The sequence below is a fragment of the Geotrypetes seraphini genome, chromosome 2 (assembly GCF_902459505.1).
Source record: "Geotrypetes seraphini chromosome 2, aGeoSer1.1, whole genome shotgun sequence".
Taxonomy (NCBI): Eukaryota; Metazoa; Chordata; class Amphibia; order Gymnophiona; family Dermophiidae; genus Geotrypetes; species Geotrypetes seraphini.
In genome coordinates this window covers 354,593,373-354,613,778 of record NC_047085.1, presented here as the reverse complement: position 1 = coordinate 354,613,778, position 20,406 = coordinate 354,593,373, and positions in this window count along the sequence as shown.

Below are 20,406 nucleotides of genomic sequence, written 5' to 3'. Positions count from 1 at the left end.
ACTACCCTTCAGCTCCTCTCGCGTGGCCTATCTACCTTCCTTCCTCTTATTTTCATGGCACGTTACAATGTAATTTGTGCAAGCCACTGGAGCCTGCAAGCTCGGTCCCTGTCCCATCCCCACAAACCATCTCGCTTCTGTGCTCCTATTTTCTCCATTTCTAATATCTCCCCTATGTATCTGTCATTGCCCCCCCCCCTGTGTCCATATACCATCCCCATGGCATGTCCCCTTTATGTCTCTGTCCCTATGCCCCATGCACATAATTTCCCCTCTTTCTGTTACCTTCCTGTGTCCAGATTTCCCCTATCTTCCTCTTCCATACCAGTGTGTCTCTTCTTTTCAACCCCATCTAGCTTTTTTCCCTCTTTCTTCCCCCCCCCTGCTTCTAGCATCTGGCTCACCTGCCAGTCCTTCCCTTTCTTTCCTGCTGTGGGTTTTTCTTTCCGACTTCATCCCCTTGGCCCAGAATCCTTTTCCCTTTCACTCCCTCCTTCCAATTTGAGCCGGGAACACTAGCGATCGCACGGTCCCCGCAGCCACTACCTGCCTGCCCAATCGATCCTAGTGTTTAGCCAGCTCTCTCCCTTCTCCTCACCTTAGTTTATAGGTTTTCTTTTTCGGCGACCTGCACGCTTTCCCAAAGAGCCGCGCACGCGCGGCTGCTCAGTGTTCAATCTTCTGCTCTGCTGCAACTTCCTGTTTCCGGTTGCGTCAGAGCAGAAGATCGAAACTGAGCAGCAGCGGGTGCGCGGCTCTCTGATAGCGTGCGGGTCGCCGAAAAAGAAAATCTACAAACTAAGGTGAGGAGAAGGGAGAGAGCTGGCTAAACACTAGAATCGATTGGGCAGGCGGGTGTGAGCTGCGGGGACCGCGTGATCCTTCATGCCTCACTGCAGGGACAAGACCATTCACCGCCCCGTGGGCGGTGAATGGCCTTGTCCCCGTCGCCGCAGTGACTGCTAGTTTTCTTCCCCGTTTTCGGCGGGTGACCCGCGGCTAAAATGCGGTGGCCGCGGGTAAACCGCCACCGTGTCATTCTCTAGTCCCGTGTCACAGCTGTTAGGCCAGGACACACACTCGCACAAAACACACACAGCAGCTGCATCCATATTGCATCCAAACAAAAACCAAAAAAGCTTGTCTGAGAACTCCGGTGATCAGGAACTGCACTGGGCCTGGCAGAAGAGTTTATGCCTACAACTGTGCCAGTTCCTCCCCCTTTCAGCAGAATACTTAACACAAATAGCGCGCATATGATTTGCATGCTGTTTGTGCAGAGCATAGCCCAGCAAATCGAAATCACTCCCAACCTGGGTGGGTTTTTTTTGTTTTTTTACTGGATTGCTGGAGCTTTATGCCCTTAGTTAATTTACAATTCCCTAGTTTCGTCAGACCTTGAGATTGGATGTCTAACAGAGACCTAGCTTCTGCTAAGCAAAGAACCTTACCTTATACAGTGTCTTCCTCCAGATTATGCAGTATTGTTCTCAGTTGTCAGAACAAGGGTGTGGCATTGCCATTATTTTCTCTAATTTTCTAATGCTCTGGAAATTATCTACTTCCCTGAACTACTAGTGGCAGAATTGGTCAGCCACCACTCAATCTACTTAATGTTTTTTTTATTGTTCTCTATTCCTTTCTAATATAGAATGGGAATTAGTCTATCAGGGGAGCTTCTAAAACCAGCACCTAAACTTAGGCATCGGTAGGCGTCCTGCCGATTTCTAAATAATTGAAAAATGCCGTCAGAAATGGCAATGTTGAAGTGCCTACCGACACCTACATAAAAGGCGGCTGAAATGGCCAATGGAATCGTGGCTAGCTACCTAGCTTTAGGTCGCAAGTAGGCATGGCCAATGCCAGAAGTGGCATTAGGTGGACTAAAGCAGCTAACCAGCCGCGATTCACGCCAAGATAGGTGGCTGAAATGTAGGTCTTGAAAACCCTGGCCTATATTTCAGCTGCCTATCTTTACTGCTAGACCGCAGCAGCCAATCACAGCAGGGGAATTTTTCCCCAATCAACTGGGCCAGCAGAGTTCCCTGAAGTCCCTACTGCTCAGCTGATGGGAGGGGGGGGGGGAATTCCCCTGCTGCGATCAGCTGAGTCAGCTGCCATGGACAGAGAAACACTCCTCTTCAACTGGAAGGAGGGATGCCCACTGCCGCTGACCCGTCGATTCCCCAAACCCCTAACACTGTTGACACCTCCCCCACATCCAATTGACAGGAGGGATGCCCACTCACTCCTGTCACCGGCCCACTCGATCCCCCAACATTCCCAACACCCACCTGACACCTACCTGACACTCCCTGACACCCACCTGACACTCCCTGACACCCACCCAACACTCACCTGCCATTCCTCGACACTCTTCAACACTCCCTCATACCCCAAACATCTCCCCTGACAACCCCCTAAGCCAGCAAGAGGGATATCCACTCCTTCCTGCCGGCAGGACCGCCTCTTCCAAAATGGTGGGCCTTCCCCTTTCCATGTCATCCTGGGATGCATCGAGGAGGGGCCTTAGGCAGCTGGGCCACTCAGGGCCTTAGGCCCCCTTTCTGGTGCATCCCAGGATACACTGAGAGGGGTCTAAGACTCCCATTGGTGAGCCTAAGTGGTTTACATTCAGGTACTCAAGCATTTTGTCCCCTGGGCTCACAATCTACCTAATGTATTTGGGCAGTGGAGAATTAAGTGAATTGCCTAGGGTCACAGGGAGCAGCATGGGGTTTGAACCCACAATCTCAGGGTGCCAAGGCTGTAGCTCTAACCACTGCGCCACACATTTAAAAAAAACCCAAATGGATCCTACATAAATCAACAAAGTACAACAAAAAGAAATGGGAAACAAATAAAGTATTTGGTTGAATAACACAGGATTTATTGAACACAATCTCAAATGCAAATATTGATGCTATGGAAGGGGACTCACTGTGGTCTGTGCTTCAGCAGTCTAAGCCTTTCTCAGGTATCCTCTGTGACAGCAATCAAAGATTATTCATTTGAGATAAAATGACTTAGCATAGCAACCTCAGCACAGCGGTCTTCCGAAACATGACAATGTATATAATAGCATTTGATTTGTTACGTTTCTTGATAACACATCATATGGTATTTTGGACTTCACAGGGGTGGAAGGGATGAACATAAGAACATAAGCAGTGCCTCCGCCGGGTCAGACCATAGGTCCATCCTGCCCGGTAGTCCGCTCCCGTGGCGGCCCAAACAGGTCATGACCTGTCTGAATCACCAGAAGGGGCTCCCTTGCCACCTTGGTTTCTCATTGAAGTCCTATCTTCCCATCGAAGTCCTAACCCTCCGGTCTTGCACATGCACGACCTGGTTGGGTTTCTATACTTATTACCTGGTTAACTTTCTATACTTGTTTTACATCCCAGCTCCTCCCTCAGTATCCCACGATCCCTTTATCCCTCAGGAATCTGTCCAATCCCTGTTTGAATCCCTGTACCGTACTCTGCCTGATCACTTCCTCCGGTAGCACATTCCAAGTGTCCACGACCCTTTGAGTGAAAAAAAATCCACCCTCTCTATGCCCCTCATGATCTTGAAGGTCTCTATCATATCTCCCCTGAGCCTCCTTTTTTCCAGAGAGAAGAGCCTCAGCCTATCCAACCTCTCGGCGTATGGGCAGTGTTCCAGCCCTTTTACCAGTTTCGTTGCTCTCCTTTGGACTCTCTCAAGTACCGCCATGTCCTTCTTGAGGTGCGGCGACCAATACTGAACGCAGTATTCCAGATGTGGATGCACCATTGCTCGATACAATGGCATGATGACTTCCCGCGTCCTGGTTGTTATGCCCCTCTTTATGATGCCCAGCATCCTGTTGGCTTTTTTCGAGGCTGCTGCGCACTGTGCAGATGGCTTCAGTGATGCATCCACCAGCACACCCAAGTCTCTCTCAAGTCTGCTGTCTCCCAACAATGCCCCCCCCAATTTGTAGTTGAACAACGGGTTCTTTTTCCCTATATGCATGACCTTGCATTTTTCTACGTTAAAGCGCATTTGCCATTTGTTTGCCCAGTCTTCCAGCTTGTCCAGGTCCCTTTGCAGGTCCTCACACTCCTCCCTGGACCTAATTCTGCCGCACAGTTTGGTATCGTCTGCAAATTTTATAACCTCGCACTTTGCCTCCTTTTCCAGGTCATTGATAAATATGTTGAAGTGTAACGGCCCCAGCACACTGCTTGTGACTCCCCGCCAGTCAGAATATTGGCCCTTCACTCCGACCCTCTGCAGTCTACCCGACAACCAGTGCTTGATACATCTGTGCACATCCCCTCCCACCCCGTGGTTCCACAGCTTCCTAAGCAGCCTTTCATGTGGCACCTTGTCGAAAGCCTTTTGAAAATCGAGGTAAATGATGTCTATGGGTTCCCCACTGTCCATGAAGCAGTCCCTCACAGCTTCTACAAATCCTGTTTCCCTAATGCAGTTGGAGTGACCCGTACTCCAGTCTATTCCCGGGTAGTTGAAGTCCCCCATCACTGTTACACTTCCAGTCCTGCATTCCTGTCTCAGTTCCTCTTCCAAGTCGTGTCCGACTCCTTCTGGCATACCAGGTGGGCGATAGTACAGCCCCAGTTTTATGCCTGCACCCTTGTTTCCCGGAAATTTGACCCATAGCGATTCCAGCCCCTCTGCCTTCGTTGCCATATCCATCCCGACCGAGTGGATAGAGTCCTTTATATATAGTGCTATGCCTCCCCCCTTCTTGTGGGTCCTGTCCCTCCTGTAGAGCTTGTACCCCGGCAGCGCCACATCCCATTGATTTTCCTCTGTCCACCAGGTTTCTGCAATTCCAATTATATCTACATCCTCCCCCTTGGCCACAACTTCTAGTTCACCCATCTTGGCCATGAGGCTTCTTGCATTTGCATATAAGCACCGTAGGTCCCGTCGTTTTTCCTCCACCTCTGCATTTACCTGGGCCGCCTGCCCTTGGATTTCGGGCAGTTCTCCCATTCCCTGTGCTTCTGCTTTGCCCTCAGCCTTTACCCTCTTAGCTTTCAGCTTCCCCACATTCCCGCCACCCCCACTTCCCCGCTTTTCCTCTGGGTTTTCTAGCCCTACCGGCCCCCTCCTGGGCTATCATCCCTTGAGCCTCTGTTTGATCCCCCTCGCCTTGTGGTACCTCTATATTGCCCTCAGCTTTCGCCCTCGTGCCACCCAGTCCCCCTGTGTCTCCATGCCCCTTAGTCTTCTCCCAGCAAGCTCCCTTTACCTGATGTTTCCCTCGCTGTCTGACCATAAGATCCTCCAGTCCCTCTGCTTCCTCCCTGCATTCAGCCCGTTCAGCATCTGTTCTGGATACTGTTGTCCGAAGCGTCAACATCAGATCAGCTGTCGGCTTTCCCCCTCTCCTCAGTTTAAAGCCCTCTCGATCTCCTTCCTCACATTGGCTGCCAGTAGTCTAGTTCCCGCTGTGCTCAGGTGCAGGCCGTCCCCCCGGTAGAGCTTGCTCTTTCCCCAGAAGGACGTCTAGTTCCTCACAAAGTGGAAGCCCTCCTCCTGGCACCATCTCCTCAACCATGCATTCACAGCCTGGAGGTCTGCCTGCCTCTTTGCATCTGCTCTCGGTACAGGCAGGATCTCCGAGAATGCTATCCTCCGTGTGCTCCGCTTCAGCTTTCGTCCCAGGACCCTGAACTGGTCAGTCAGTGTGGCCATGCTGAAGTTCCTCCGGCTCACATCATTCGTTCCGACGTGGATTATTACCGCAGTCTCCTCTGTCTCTGCTCCGTCCAGGATCCTCTCGATCCTATCAGTGAGGTCTCGTGTCTTGACCCCTGGGAGACAAGTTTCAAGTTTTATTTAAATTTGATGGTTCGCTTAATATTTCTAAGCGAATTACATAAAATGTACAATTGGGGTAAAACATTTAAAATATTAATAAAATTTCTACGATAAATAAAACAGAGCAATTACAAACTGACAATACTGACAGATTATACAAAACATGAGTGAATAGGAGAGAACGAAAGGGAAAAGTTACAAAATTTTTTGTTTCCTAGTGCGGAGAAAAAGAAGGTTGAAGGGGGGAGGGTAAAAACATTAGGGATTGGGTATGAGAGACTGAAATTAATATTTACGTGGAAGAATAAAAATTTTAGAGGTTGAATGCAGCTTTAAAGAGGAATGTTTTTAAATTAATTTTAAATAAGTTGAGATCTTTAGTTTTTCTAATGTACAAAGGAAGGGTATTCCAAACAAGTGGTGCCTTGACTGAGAAGATGTCGTGGCGTCTGGTTCCTATTGTTTTTAATGAGGGGACCATTAATAGATCTTGTGTATTAGATCGAAGGAGACGATTTGAGGTTTGTGGAATTAGAAGGCGGTCAATGAACTGTGGTTCTTTGGTAGTTATTGTTTTAAATACTAATAAAGCTATTTTATATGTTATTCTTTGGTTAATAGGTAACCAATGCGAATTTATTAGGTAGGGCGTTACGTGATCGTATTTCTTACCATGATGGATTAATTTAATGGCGATATTTTGTATAATTTGTAGTCGCCTTTGTTCCTTATATGTAATATTTAAAAACAATGAATTACAGTAATCTATTTTACAAGTCACTAGCCGGTCCTCCCTTCCTCCAGCTACGTGACTGTCTACCTCTCTCAAGATCGAGTCTCCCACCACAATAGCAGAGATGTATTCCACAACACCATCAGGGATTTGGTAGTCTCATGCCTTAGCTATGAGCATGCAAAGTTCCTGGGAAAACCAACATACATGAACATTTTTGCAAAGGTTGTTTATTGATGCTCCTTTGCATATGAAAGTGACAGCAAACTCCCTGTGTTTATGGGTTCAAAGAGATCTGACTGTTTTAAAATGTTTAAAGAGACCAAAATATTTGATGAAAAATTATATTGATAGACTTGAGGGGGGGAGTGTTCAAAAAATAAATAAAAATAAAAATAATTGTTGGTTATGTATAAAGTGGGGATGATATATCTATTTGTCATAAATATAATTTGATAGAATTTAAGTGTTGTTAAAGTGTAAAATATCTGTAAAATATGTTGCATTTATTTTTGGCTTTAAAATGAATCTAGATATTAAAAAAATAAATGTACCACTTTTGGAATTTGTAGATTGAGTGTGAATAGAGGACACATGGTCAACAGTAGGACCTTGAATGATGCCACATTTTCTGATAAGTGGAACTTATCCCATACTTCTGTGAAATAGTTTGTTAACATGTGACTTAAAATTTTCCCCTACAAAAGCATAGATCAAACAGCAGTGAATAAAGGATTTAGTTGTTGTCACCTGAATGGCTGCTTTCTGCCTCTTCAAGCTCTTCATAGCATCATTATTTCTCCTAGGCAATGACTCCTTCCAGTTCTCTTTACTCCTTCTAGCCCCCTCTGTTCCTCTCCCCACAGCTCCACTCTCAGCCTTTTCCCAATTTACTTAGCCTATCTTCCCCTTACATCTGCTTTTTGCCACCAGTAGAACTATCTCCCCTTTCCAGTAACCCTTTAAATCCTTTTCACATTTTCCTAGCCCTTCTAGTTTCCTCTAGCTTTTTTTTTTTTTAACCTTAATTGATGAATGCATATTTCAGAAACACATTTAAAATTGTCATGCCAATAAAGGTATATGACTCCATCTTCTTTCCATTTCTTTTTGTCTGTCTGCTGCTTTTTCTCTCCCCATTAGTAGTTGTAGACAGGGACCTGCAAATTCTATAAATGGTGCCCTAAATGCAGTCACCTAGCGATGCCTAAGTTTGGAATCCGGGCCTAATTTTTAGTTTGGCTTAATCGGCGTGGTAATTGGTTAGGCTAGTTTTCAGCCAATCAAAAAAAGACGAATTAAGCAATTTAAGAGTTCGGCACCCAACTGTTAGGACGCCTAGTAATGCCCTAGTAGACGTGCCCTCCCATGCCTAACGATGCCTATGTTAACAAGTAGAATTCCAAAAATTCTTCTTGGATAAAGTGAAAAATAGCATGAGCCAAGGAAAATGGTTCAAACACTAAACAACATAACATAAAATGAGTAAAGTGTAATGGGGGAATCCTCAGTTTACACAACTAAACGCTAGTAAGGCAAAGCGTCAGCTGTCCACTCTTTATACCCACTCAGGGTTAGGAGGTGTAACATCCATTGACTCACCCCCACTGTGAATTACAGTGCACAAATGTGCTCTACTGCTGACTCCCCCCCGTAGCCCCTGATGACCAGCAGGAGGGATCCCAAGCCCTCCTGCCGGCAAACCTCTCTGAACTCCGAACTCCCTTTTTCTTTTTGATACATAGAGCATATTGGACGCCTAATAAACTCTCTAAATTACAAAAAGATCGCTCTAATGCTCTATGCTGGTCCTGTAAATCATCAATAGGTACATTGAAACACATGATATTTGATTGCTCGTTATTACAGACTTATTGGAGAAATGTCTGGACTCAAGTAAATACAGTACTCAATATTGATATTCCTTCATTATCCTATCCGTTTTTATGATCAGTTTGACAGCATCTTCTATGTCCATACCTAGAGATAAAATACCATTATTACAACTCATGATGTTGGTTGCCATTCGTATTATATTAGCTAACTGGAAGGACTTTACTAATGTCTCTCATAATGAATGGTGGAATACAATATGTCTTTATGCTAACGTATAGCAGCGGAGCGTCGTGGTTTCCTAGGCCGCTTCAGAAAAATTTGGTCACCATTACTTGACCTTCTTGAGATTACTTAAACTACTAAGTTTCCCTGCAGCCCCTTGCAACCTGACTCTGTCTCTCTGAAACACTATTACTGTACAAATAAGAAATATTGTAATTATCATGTCTGATGTTTGTCCATATATACATTTAACACGTCTGGCCAGGTTTCTCTGGTTTCGTTATGTGAGGTTTCGGTAGGACGTTTCCTACCTAGACTTTCTTATTGAGGCAATGATAGGCCCTGAATATATCGTTTGTATTGATACTTGATTACTGTATTGGTCATTGTTGCCTTATTGTTCTATATAATAATTTTCAATAAAATGATTGAACTCAAAATCAAACAATTCACAACTGCTCTTGAGTCGTAAAACCTGGAATGTAGGCAAATGATCTTTTCAATGCCTATAATGAGAGCTTATGTAGTCTAGCACTGAATTCCTCTCAGTATCTTTCTACAAATTGGAAAGGCTGCTATAGATCTGTAGTTTTGTTATTCCTAGGAGAATCGGAACATATAAACAAAGAACCACTGAACATATGTACTTCCTGAAATGGGAGCAAAATGCAGAACTATGGTATACACTCTTTTGCCATGTTCCAGCAGCATGACCTATTCAAATGACTCACCTACTTTGTGTCAAAATAGCACGTACAAACTTTTTACATTTATCAAACTATTTGTATGCCTACAAGATTTTGTAATTCCAGTCAAATGATCCCAATCATAAGAACATGAGAGCTGCCATACTGGGACAGACTGAAGGTTCATGAAGCCCAGTATCCTATTTCCAACAGTGGCCAACCCAGGTCACAAGTACTTGGCAAAATCTCAAAAGAGTAAAACAGATTTTATGCTGCTTATCCTAGAAACAAGCAGTGGGTTTTCCCAAGTTCATCTCAATAATGGCCTATGGACCTTTCTTTTAGGAAGCTATCTAAAACTGCTTTCACCACATTCTCTGGTAATGAATTCCGGAGTTTAATTACACATTGAGTGAAGAAATATTTTTTCTGGTTTGTTTAAACCTACTACTTAGTAGTTTCATTCCATGCTCCCTAGTCCTAGTATTTTTGGAAGGAGTAAACAAACGATACCTGTTCTACTCCACTCAGTATTTTATAGAACTCTATCATATCTCTCCTGAGCCATCTCTTCTCCAGGCTGAAGAGCCTTAGCCACTTTAGCCTTTCCTCATAGGGAAGTCATGCCATCCCTTTAATCGTTTTTGTCACCCTTCTCTGTACCTTTCTAATTCTGTTATATCTTTTTTTGAGATGTGGTGACCAGAATTGCACACAGTACCTGAGGTGTTGTCGCATCAAGGAGCAATACAAAAGTATTATAGCATTCTCATTTTTGTTTTCCATTCCTTTCTTGATAATTCCTAATATTTTATTTGCTTTTTTAGCCACCGCTGCATACTGAGGAGAGAGTTTCAAAGTATCTTCTTCAACAATGACACCTACTGTGACTGAGTTCAAAGAAGCCGTGGGATGAACACAGAAGATTTAGAATCAGAAAATAATATTAAATATTGAACTAGGGCCAGTTACTGGGCAGACTTGCACGGTCTGTGTCTGTGTATGGCCGATTGGTGGAGGATGGGCAGAGGAGGGGCTTCAATGGCTGGGAGGGTGTAGATGGGCTGGAGTAAGTCTTAACAGAGATTTTGACAGTTGGAACCCAAGCACAGTACCGGGTAAAGCTTTGGATTCTTGCCCAGAAATAGCTAAGAAGAAAAATAAAAAAAAAAATAAAATAAAATAAAAAAATTTAAATTGAATCAGATTGGGCAGACTGGATGGACCATTCGGGTCTTTATCTGCCGTCATCTACTATGTTACTATGTTTTATGTTACGTCCTTTTCATGGGTGGTGTTTCCTAATGTGGAACCCCGTGTCACAATGGCCAGGATTCACTAAGCAAACCGATCGTGTACCAATCGGTTTGTGAACCCTTTGCGACCAAATTTCCCTCCTGCACTATTCACTAAGGCCTATAGCGATCCGATCCCAATCCTCCCTTGCAAATTAGTAAAACCCCATGCAAAATAGCCAAGTGATTGATTCATTAACAATTGCTTGGCTATTTTGAGTCGGGTTTTACTACTGACAAACCCGACTGCTGCAGACCTGTCGGTAACTGAGTTAATGACAGGTCTGCAGGTTTTTGACAGGCCTGCCAGTCTTTTTTATTCATTTTTTCCCATGGCCACAGATATTTTGCATGTGTTACACACGCAAAATATCTGCCCCCTACAAAAAATGAATAAAAAAGACAGGCAGGCCTGTCAAAAATACCCCCCCCACACAAACGCGCCCCCAAGCATGGCCGTCCCCCACCCTCGACCGGCATGACCTTCGCCCTCCCTCTCTGCGACCGGCATGGCACGGCCCTTGTCCCCCTCCCGGCATGGCCTATCCACCCCGGCACCATAAAGTTGGTGCTCTGCTCTGGCTGCCCGCTGCCCAGTAGCGGCTTTAGGCCCCACCCCCGTGCATCATCTAATGCACGAGGAGAGGCCTAAGGTACTGATTGGCTGAGGCGCCTCGGGCTCCTCCCTTTGGAGGGGCCTGGGGCACCTCAACCAATCAGGGACTTCCTTAGAGAGGAGTCTAAGGAAGTCCCTGATTGACCATTGTTCAGGGGCAGAACAAAGAGCAGAACAAACAAATATATGGAGCAAAAAGAAATGTAATGTAACATGTGCCTGATGTGGCCACATTTCACCAGAGCAGCGTCAGAGTCAACACTAGAGAGAAAAAACAGACAGCAATCTTCTTTCTAGTCCAAAATATTTAAACACAAGGAATACACTTCTCAAAAATTCAGCAGCAGTAGTCCTGCTGCAATACTCCTTCAACCACTTCCTGCAAATGTTGGACAGGCAGGCTTGGGCCTGGATTCCTGTAGAAATTTCTGGTGTAGACAGGTAGATATGGAAGTTGTCAACAAAGAGGTGATATGCTGAATGGTATTTAACTGTTTTCTTGATATACTGAATGACATTTCATTATTGGAAGCTGTTTTCTCACCATGTCTCTTGTCTAGGTTGTTGGTTGTGTGGGTGGGGGGGGATGGGACTTGTGGGATTATCCTCTGCGTTCTGGGGGAGGGGGTATTGCAGAGTTGTTTGTTAGGGACATTTTACTGTTTCGCTTGTTTTTCTGACAAGTTACTGTTTGAGGTCTCAGCCTTATTGTACTTTGGCTGTGGCTATACTGTTTCTTTACAATACAAAATTTTAAAGATTAAACAAACAACAAAGAGGTGATATTGAAAACCATGGAGGAGTTCAGAGCCCCAAGGGAATGAGTATAGATGGAGAAAAGAAGAGGTCCCAGGACAGAATCCTGGGGTACCCGACTGATAATGGTATAACAGTGGAGGAGGATCCACACTAAAGGTTCGATCTAAGAGATAAGAAGAGAGCAAAGAAAAAACAAAGCCCTGAAATCCAAATGAGGACAGGGTATGAAGGAGAAGGTTGTGGTCTACAGTGTCAAAAGCAGAGGATAGATCAAGAAGAATGAGAATAGAATAGAGGCCTTTGGATCTGGCCAGGAACAAGTCATTAGAGCCTTTAGCAAGGGCAGTTTCTGTAGAGTGCAAAGAGTGAAAGCTGATTGAAGTAGGTCAAGAACAGCTAGGGATGACAGAAAGTCAAGGCAATGGTGGTGAACAGTAGTGCTGCCCGATTCACGATTCGAATCGGTGAACCGATTCACTTCGGGTGAATCTGATTCGAATCGATTAAAAAAAAAAACAGCCTCCCGATTCAGCAACTGACCCTCCCCTCTTCACCCCCTAAAGCAGGAGCGGCAGCGCTGCTTCTTGCTGGCCAGCCGCTGCCGTACCTGCTTTAGAGGGCAAGGGGGAGAGTCATTCAGGAAGTGCTCGTGTCCAGCTTACCCCCTGGCCTCCCGCGCACCATTTACCTAATATCAGCAGCCTGTAGAGAAGATCGCTGGTGTTAGTAGATCTTTGCAAGCTGCCATAGGTCTTCGGAGCTGTTTCCTCTGCTGCGGTCCTGCCCCCTCCTCTGCCATCAGAGGCAGGATCGCGAAGAGGAAACAGCTCCGAAAGACCTAGGCAGCTTGCAAAGATTGCTAGCACCAGCGATCTTCTTTGCAGGCTGCTGATATTAGGTAAATGGTGCGTGGGAGCCAGGGGGAACATGCAAGCCTTCCGGGGGAGGGGGGGGGTGCGTAGTCCTTGGGGGGTACAGGCCTTCAGGGATGACAGGAAGGCCTTCAGGAGTGGTGGCAACAGGCCTTCAGGGGGACAGGCACGGCACCTTCAATGGGGGACAGACCTTCAGGGGAGGGGGGTCCCATGGTGTAGAAGTATGCAGAGGTAGGGAGGGAGGGAGGTAAAAGGAGGGGGTTCAAAGAGAAGTGCATTTGCTGGCACTTTGGGGGGGAAGAAATAATGGGGTCTATAAACAGAGGAGAGGGGAGAGAGATTGGTGGACAATGGGATTTAGGGAGGGAAGGAATAGAAAGGGAGAGAAGTTGGACACAATAGATGGTGTGGAGGGGGGGATAGAGATACTGGATAGGAGGGTTAGTTGAGGAAAAGGTGGATCTGTGGATGGAGATGAAAAAAAGGAAAGATGCCAGACCTCTGGGGGAAGGGAAACGGAAGGGTAAGGACAGAGATAGAAAATGGATGGTTAGCACGGAGGAAGAAGAAAGAAGGAGACCCTGGCAAGCAAGTTATCAGAAGGACAACCAGAGCCTGGGGACCAACAAGATTTGAATAACAAAAGGTTGAAAAAATAATTTTATTTTCTGTTTTGTGATTACATTATGTCAGATTTGAAATGTGTATCAAAACGTGAGCTAGGATTTAACAAAGAGATGAAAGTCTTTTTTGTTTGTTTATTTTGTTTACACCACAGTGCCAGTGTGGTTAGGAGAAGGCCAAAGGGGGTGAAGAGGCTGTAAAAATAAACCCACCAGGATGTTTGAAAAAAACACCCAATTCCGAATCGAATTGAAAAATCAATTCAATAGGCTGAATCGAATTGAAATTTTTTTTCCTGAATCGGGCAGCATTAGTGAACAGCACTTTCAAGTAACTAAGAAGACGAGGAGGGAGATGGGTTGATAATTGGAAGGGCAGGTGGAGTATTTATGAATGTCTTTCTACTACAACAAATCTAGGGATTCTTTTACTAAGCTACAGTTGAAATTAGACTAGTGTGGCCCTTATGCTGGGTGTTTTTACTGCGTACAGAGGCCATTTTAACCATAGCAGTAAAATGGGCGATTTTTCCATTTTTTGTAATACTAGCCATGCAATAATGTTGCTAATTAGTGTGCAGTCATTATAAATAGTTACCATGTGAGCACAGACTGCCATTTTATAGGACAGTAAGGCTCATCCTATATAATAAAACCCTAAGCGCTCATGTGCACTTAGGGGTTTTTGTGTTCCCTGCCGCTGTGTTTTGTGATCCGTTGCCGGATTCTATTTTAGAACGCGGCGGCAGGGGAACATCGGAGCTTCCCCCCCTCCAGCCTCACTCACTGCGAAACAGACCGCTGTCGCCACCGCCGTTCCTTCTGCTCCCTCTTTGGATGTGTGCAGTGGCGGCTGGTGCATGTGGGACCCGGAGGCGCACCCAGAGTGTAACGTGGGTTCCTGGGTAGCTGAGCGCAGCAGCAAGGGGACGCAAGGCAGGCGAGGAGGAACAGCAGCGGCCCTCTCTCTCCATGCTTCCTGGAAGCAGCCTGTATTTTGCTGGCTCTGCCGGTGACTCGCCGACCTGCATACCTGCGGGGAGCGGACAATGTAAGGATGACGCCCCGACCCGCGGAAGGGGAGGGGAGAAGAGGGTATGAAATACTGGATCAAAGTGGAGAGAAATCGAGGGAAGAGCAAGGAAGATGGCCGATCTTTTACCTGAGGGGAAGAGGATTAACCAAAGAAAGACACAGGGAAAAAACTGGGTATTGAGACAGCTATGCTAAATTACGGTGGCCAGACTGGGAGGTGAGAGATAATTGCATCTTAAGGGGTAGGGAGAGACCTTGAATCAAAGGGAAGACGATGAATTGGAGGGGGAGAGGGAAAGGGGGCTGCTTTGGTGGAGGGGTGTGCTGGGAGGCAGACAGCTTTGCTTGGGAGGGGGCAGAAGGGGCCACTGAGAGACAGTCAGGGAGGAACTGGAGGGGGATAGGGAAAGGAGGCTGCTTTGGGAGGAGGGGTGTGCTGGGAGGCAGACAGCTTTGCTTGTTGGGGGGGAGACTGAAGGGGGCCACGGAGAGACAGTCAGGGAGGAACTGGAGGGGGAGAGGGAAAGGAGGCTGCTTTGTGGGAAGGGTGTGCTGGGAGGCAAACAGCTTTGCTTGAGGGTGAAGACAGAAGAGGGCCATGGAGAGACAGTCAGGGAGGAGCTGGAGGGGGGAGAGGGAAAGGGGGCTGCTTTGTAGCACCCGTTAATGTAAAGGGCTTAAACAGCACCTTAAATTAGGCACCAGTATGCACCCTGGTTACAGCCCGGAAATCGAGGCGAGCTGCAGTTTTTTGTTTGCGGTTTTATTGGATCCTCCATCGACCTGGGACCCCTGATGAAGGTGTGTTAACCGAAACACAGACCGTGTCGGGTCCATTGGTTTGTTTTTAAGGACGTATTATTAACCGCATTCAATTATTTGATACAATAAATTTAGCCTGCATCATTGTACGTGTTTCTACAGTTTTTCTTTGTTTTGACCAGTAGGCACCCTACCAGCACCTAACTTATTTGGTAAAAGCCATTTAAAAACAATTTAAAACTTGTTTTACACAAAATGTAGGTGTCTTCATCGTATCTATGGAAGCGCATTAGAATGCCTAAGAAGAAAAAAAATTAGATTGAATCAGTTTGGGCAGACTGGATGGACCATTCGGATCTTTATCTGCCATCATCTACTATGTTACTAGGGAAGGGAGTGGTGAGAAAGATGCCAGATCATGGGGGAGGATGAAGGAGGCAAAGATACTAGATCTGAGGGGAGGAAAGGAGATGCTGAAAACCACAGGGGGGAGGGGAGGAAGGGAGAGATAGAAGGAGGTTTTTGCCTATGAAATCTAATTGAAAAATGTCCAATAAAATGGTATTATCTTATTTTGCATTTTTATTTTATTTTTATTTGTTAATTTGTAAAGTGATTGTTGTTTCTCAGGGTTTTTTTTTTCAAATTTACATTCTGCTATCTTTATTTTGCACAATATTAGGGGACATGCATCACTGTTTCTATGGTTTTTGTATTATATAGAGTCTAGCTTCTTGGTGGTTCAGTTTAACTTTTGTCTACATACAGTGGTACCTTGGTTTATGAGCATAATTCGTTCCAGAAGCATGCTCATAACTAAAATACTCGTATATCAAAGCGAGTTTCCACCAAAGGAAATAATGGAAACTCGCTTGATACATTCCCACCCTCCCACCTCCCCCGAGGCCAGCAGCGCTGCTTCCCCCCGCTCAAACCAGCACCCCGCATGAACTGGCACCACCCACCAGAACAACTTGAAACTTACCCCCGTCTGGCTACCGACACGCAACCCACAGGACATGCCGGTGTTGCTTGAAGAACTTCCTGCCTCTGCTGGGCCTTGAGCATGCATCTGCGCATGCTCAAGGCTTCTAATTCTCCCTCTCGTTCGAGCGGGGGGGGGGGGGGAGCGATGCCGGTTCTCGGGGGGGAGGGGGGTGCCCGCAAATCGAGTCAACACTCGTTTTGCGAGAATGTTTTGCTCGTCTTGCAAAACATTCGCAAACAGGTTTACTCACAAACCGAGGTTTGACTGTATATCTATTTTTAGTTTGTGATTACTTATTCCACATGGGTAAGGGTGTTTCTGTGTTCTGTGTCTATGAAAGCCATGGTTTTCTTTTAGCACTGACTGTACAGGATTGATCTGCACTATATGGCTTATTTAGATTTACAATGGGTGTATTGATGTTCTAGTGTTCACTGCAGTGTGTAAGATGCTGCCTTTTCCTAGGTACACTCTTGTTATGTGACTTATGGGTTATTACTAAAAATCATGTTTTTTCATATAGAAGAAGGGGAGTGTTAAAAAATTATCAGACCCGGGTGTCACATATTCTAGATACGCTACTACTCAAGTTTATGGAGGGAGGGAAGGAAGAAGGGCTTTCAGAGCAGCACAGCTGCTGTCCAAGAAGTGACTCTGAGGGTGCATCTTGGAGGATGGTAATCTAGTGCTGCCTTAGGATGCCATCTGGAGATCAAAAACAGGGACTAAAGAGGGAAATAAAAAAAACCTGGATGTCCATCAACAAATTACAACTAAACGACTCCAAAACAGAACTCCTTTGGATCCACAAAGAACACTGCAACTACATCTGTCCCTCTTTACACTGGGACTCATCAACCATAACTGCAAAAGAACAAGCACGCAGCCTAGGAATACTCTGTGACCCCAACCTATCACTTTCCAACCACACCTCTCAGGTGGTATTTTCCTCATTTTACTACCTGCGTCAACTCTGGAAAATATGTGTGTTTAAAGACAATAGACTATTTTCAGTCCAATTCTTTATATGTGAGGTTGCAAACCATTGGACCCCTGAGGAAGGTGTGTTCACCGAAACACAGACTATGTAGGGTCCAGTTGGATTTTTATCATAGTATTTTTTATCATTGTACTTTTTAAATTGAATTTTCATGGTTTTATATGTCAGTGTTTAATAAATTATCTCCAGAACATCTGTATCCACAGTTTTTGTTTTTGTTTTCATCGGTGGATTGTTTTCACTGTGGATCATTAGGTCTCCCCATTTTTCTTTGGTATGTTGATCTGTAACTTGTCCTGGGCTCTTTGCAGAGAATGAGATAGAAAATGAATTAAATAAATATATACAAAGTACCCCAGCAAATTTAAGGGTCTGTTCATTAAGTAAAATGAATCAAAAATGTTCATAGCTTTTTTTTTTCCTCACAGCTTTGTTGGTTTTGTAACGGTGTTAACAATGTGTCAGTTTCTGATGAACTTCCAGATCAGTTACTCACACCGACACTGAAGATTAGCCACAAGAACTGACAGAACAAGAAGCTCTCAAGTTCTCTGAAACCATTTCCTGCTATACAATGTTTTGCTGCTGCTGGGCTAGACCAGTGGTTTATCATGCCCAGCAGTCCGCTCAAGCGGCGGCCCTTAGGTCAAAGACCAGTGCCCTAACTTAGATTAGCCTTACCTGCGTACATTCTGGTTCAGCAGGAACTTGTCTAACTTTGTCTTGAATCCCTGGAGGGTGCTTTCCCCTATAACAGCTTCCGGAAGAGCATTCCAGTTTTCCACCACTCTCTGGGTGAAGAAGAACTTCCTTACGTTCGTACAGAATCTGTCCCCTTTTAACTTTAGAGAGTGCCCTCTCGTTCTCTCTACCTTGGAGAGGGTGAACAACCTGTCTCTATCTACTAAGTCTATTCCCTTCATTATCCTGAATGTTTCAATCATGTCCCCTCTCAGTCTCATCTTTTCAAGGGAGAAGAGGCACAGTTTCTCTAATCTCTCACTAAACGGCAACTCCAACCCCTTAACCATTTTAATTGCTCTTCTCTGGACCCTTTCAAGTAGTACTGTGTCCTTTTTCATGTACGGGGACCAGTGCTATACACAATATTCCAAGTGAGGGCATACCATGGCCCGGTACAGCAGCATTATAATCTCCAATCTGTTCGCAATCCCCTTCTTAATCATTCCTAGCATTTTGTTTGCCCTTTTCGCCGCCGCTGCACATTGCACGGACGGCTTCATTGAATTGTCGACCAGTACTCCTAAGTCTTTTTCCTGGGCGGTCTCTCCAAGTACTGCACAGGACATACTGTATTCGTGTATAAGATTTTTGTTACCGACATGCATCACCTTACACTTATCCCCGTTAAACCTCATTTGCCATGTCGCAGCCCATTTCTCGAGCGTGTTTATGTCACGTTTCAGGTCTTCGCAATCCTCCTGCATTTTCACTACTCTGAATAACTTTGTATCATCTGCAAATTTAATTACCTCACTAGTCGTAGGTATCATGAACTCAGTTTTCCAAAGCATTGGGAGGGAATGTTCAGAACCGCTTCCACGAGTAAAACAACATTTTAGATGTAAAAAATGTATTTCTCAAAATAGCTTGGTCTCCTTATGGGTAAAAGTCTGGATTTTAGTCACGGTGGTAACAGCTCTGACGATCATAGAATTCTGAGCATCAGAGCTGCTACCACCACGGCTGGCGCTAAAAAACGCTCCACAGTTTTGTTAAAGGGGGGATAAAATAGAAATACACAGCTTCAACGCTCTAGCTCAGGGGTGCCCAGACTTTTTGGGCTTGCGATCTACTTTAAAATGACCAAGTCAAAATGATCTACCAACAATAAAATTAAAAAACACAAAGCACACTATACGCTGAGAAAATGTTAATTATCATTCCTATTCTGGGTTTTTTTCAAAGAGGTCAAGGCAGATGACTCTATGCATTGTCACCTCAGTAACAACCATACAAAAATAGACAAATATACCCACCTTCTTTTTTATTAAACCACAATAGCAATTTTTAGCGCAGGAACTGCGCTAAATGTCCAGCGCTGCTCTCAACGCTCATAGGCTCCCTGCGCTAAAAAACACTATTGCGGTTTAGTAAAAGGGGGCCATAGAGCAAAATATAGACAGCATATATAAATTCAGACACATTTTGATCACTAAATTTAAAATAAAATCATTTTTCCTACCTTGTCTGGTGATTTCATGAGTCTCTGGTTGCACTTTCATCTTCTGACTGTGCATCCAATCTTTCTTCCCTTCTTTCAGCCTGTATGCTTCCTCTCCTCCAGACCTCATTCCCTCCCCTAACTTTTTCTTCCTCTCTCCCTGCCCTTTCTTTCTTTTTTCTCTCTTGATGCCCCCTTTCTTTTTTTCTGTTTCCCTTCTGTCTCCCTGCCTGCCCCCTTTCTTTCTTTCTCCCTACCCTCCACAAAGCCACTGCTGCCACCATTGGGGGAAACAGGCCCCAAAGCCACTGCCGCAATCATCGAGGGAAACAGGCCCCAAAGCCACTGCCGCGGCTGCCCCAAGCTCTCTCTGCTTCCCCCGACATCAATTCTGCCGTCGGAGAGGAAGTTCAGCCCAGCCAGGCAGCGATTGGCTGGCCCGAACTTCCTCTCCGACTGCAGCCTTAGGGGGGTTGCACAGCCGGGGCGGACCGCCCCCCCCCCCCTTGGTACACCACTGAAGATGTGGCAGTGGCTCCTCTCACGAATCCCCACCTGCGTCGGAAGTCCGATGCAGTCGTGGATCTTGAGAGGAGCTGCCACTGCATCTTTCAACTTTAAAATACTCCTAAGGTCGCCGCCGCTTCCTCTCACCTCCGCCCCCCTCGAGTGAGCGACAGGAGACAATGTATGAGCAACGCCACTGAAAATAGTGAGCGATCGCTCATGCGCTCAGCTTAGAGGGAACACTGGTTATAAGTGGTATATAAGTGCTCTAAATAAATACATGAATAAATCTCATGGCTGTGTGATAGACTGTCATCCTAAGATCCTGCCTGATAGTAACATAACATAAAATCACATTTCTGTACTGTAAACCCTTTCAGTTCAATGTGGTTAACAAATCAAGAGAACTGAACAATCTCAGTGATATACAAAATACATTTCTTAATGATAACACAGGTCAA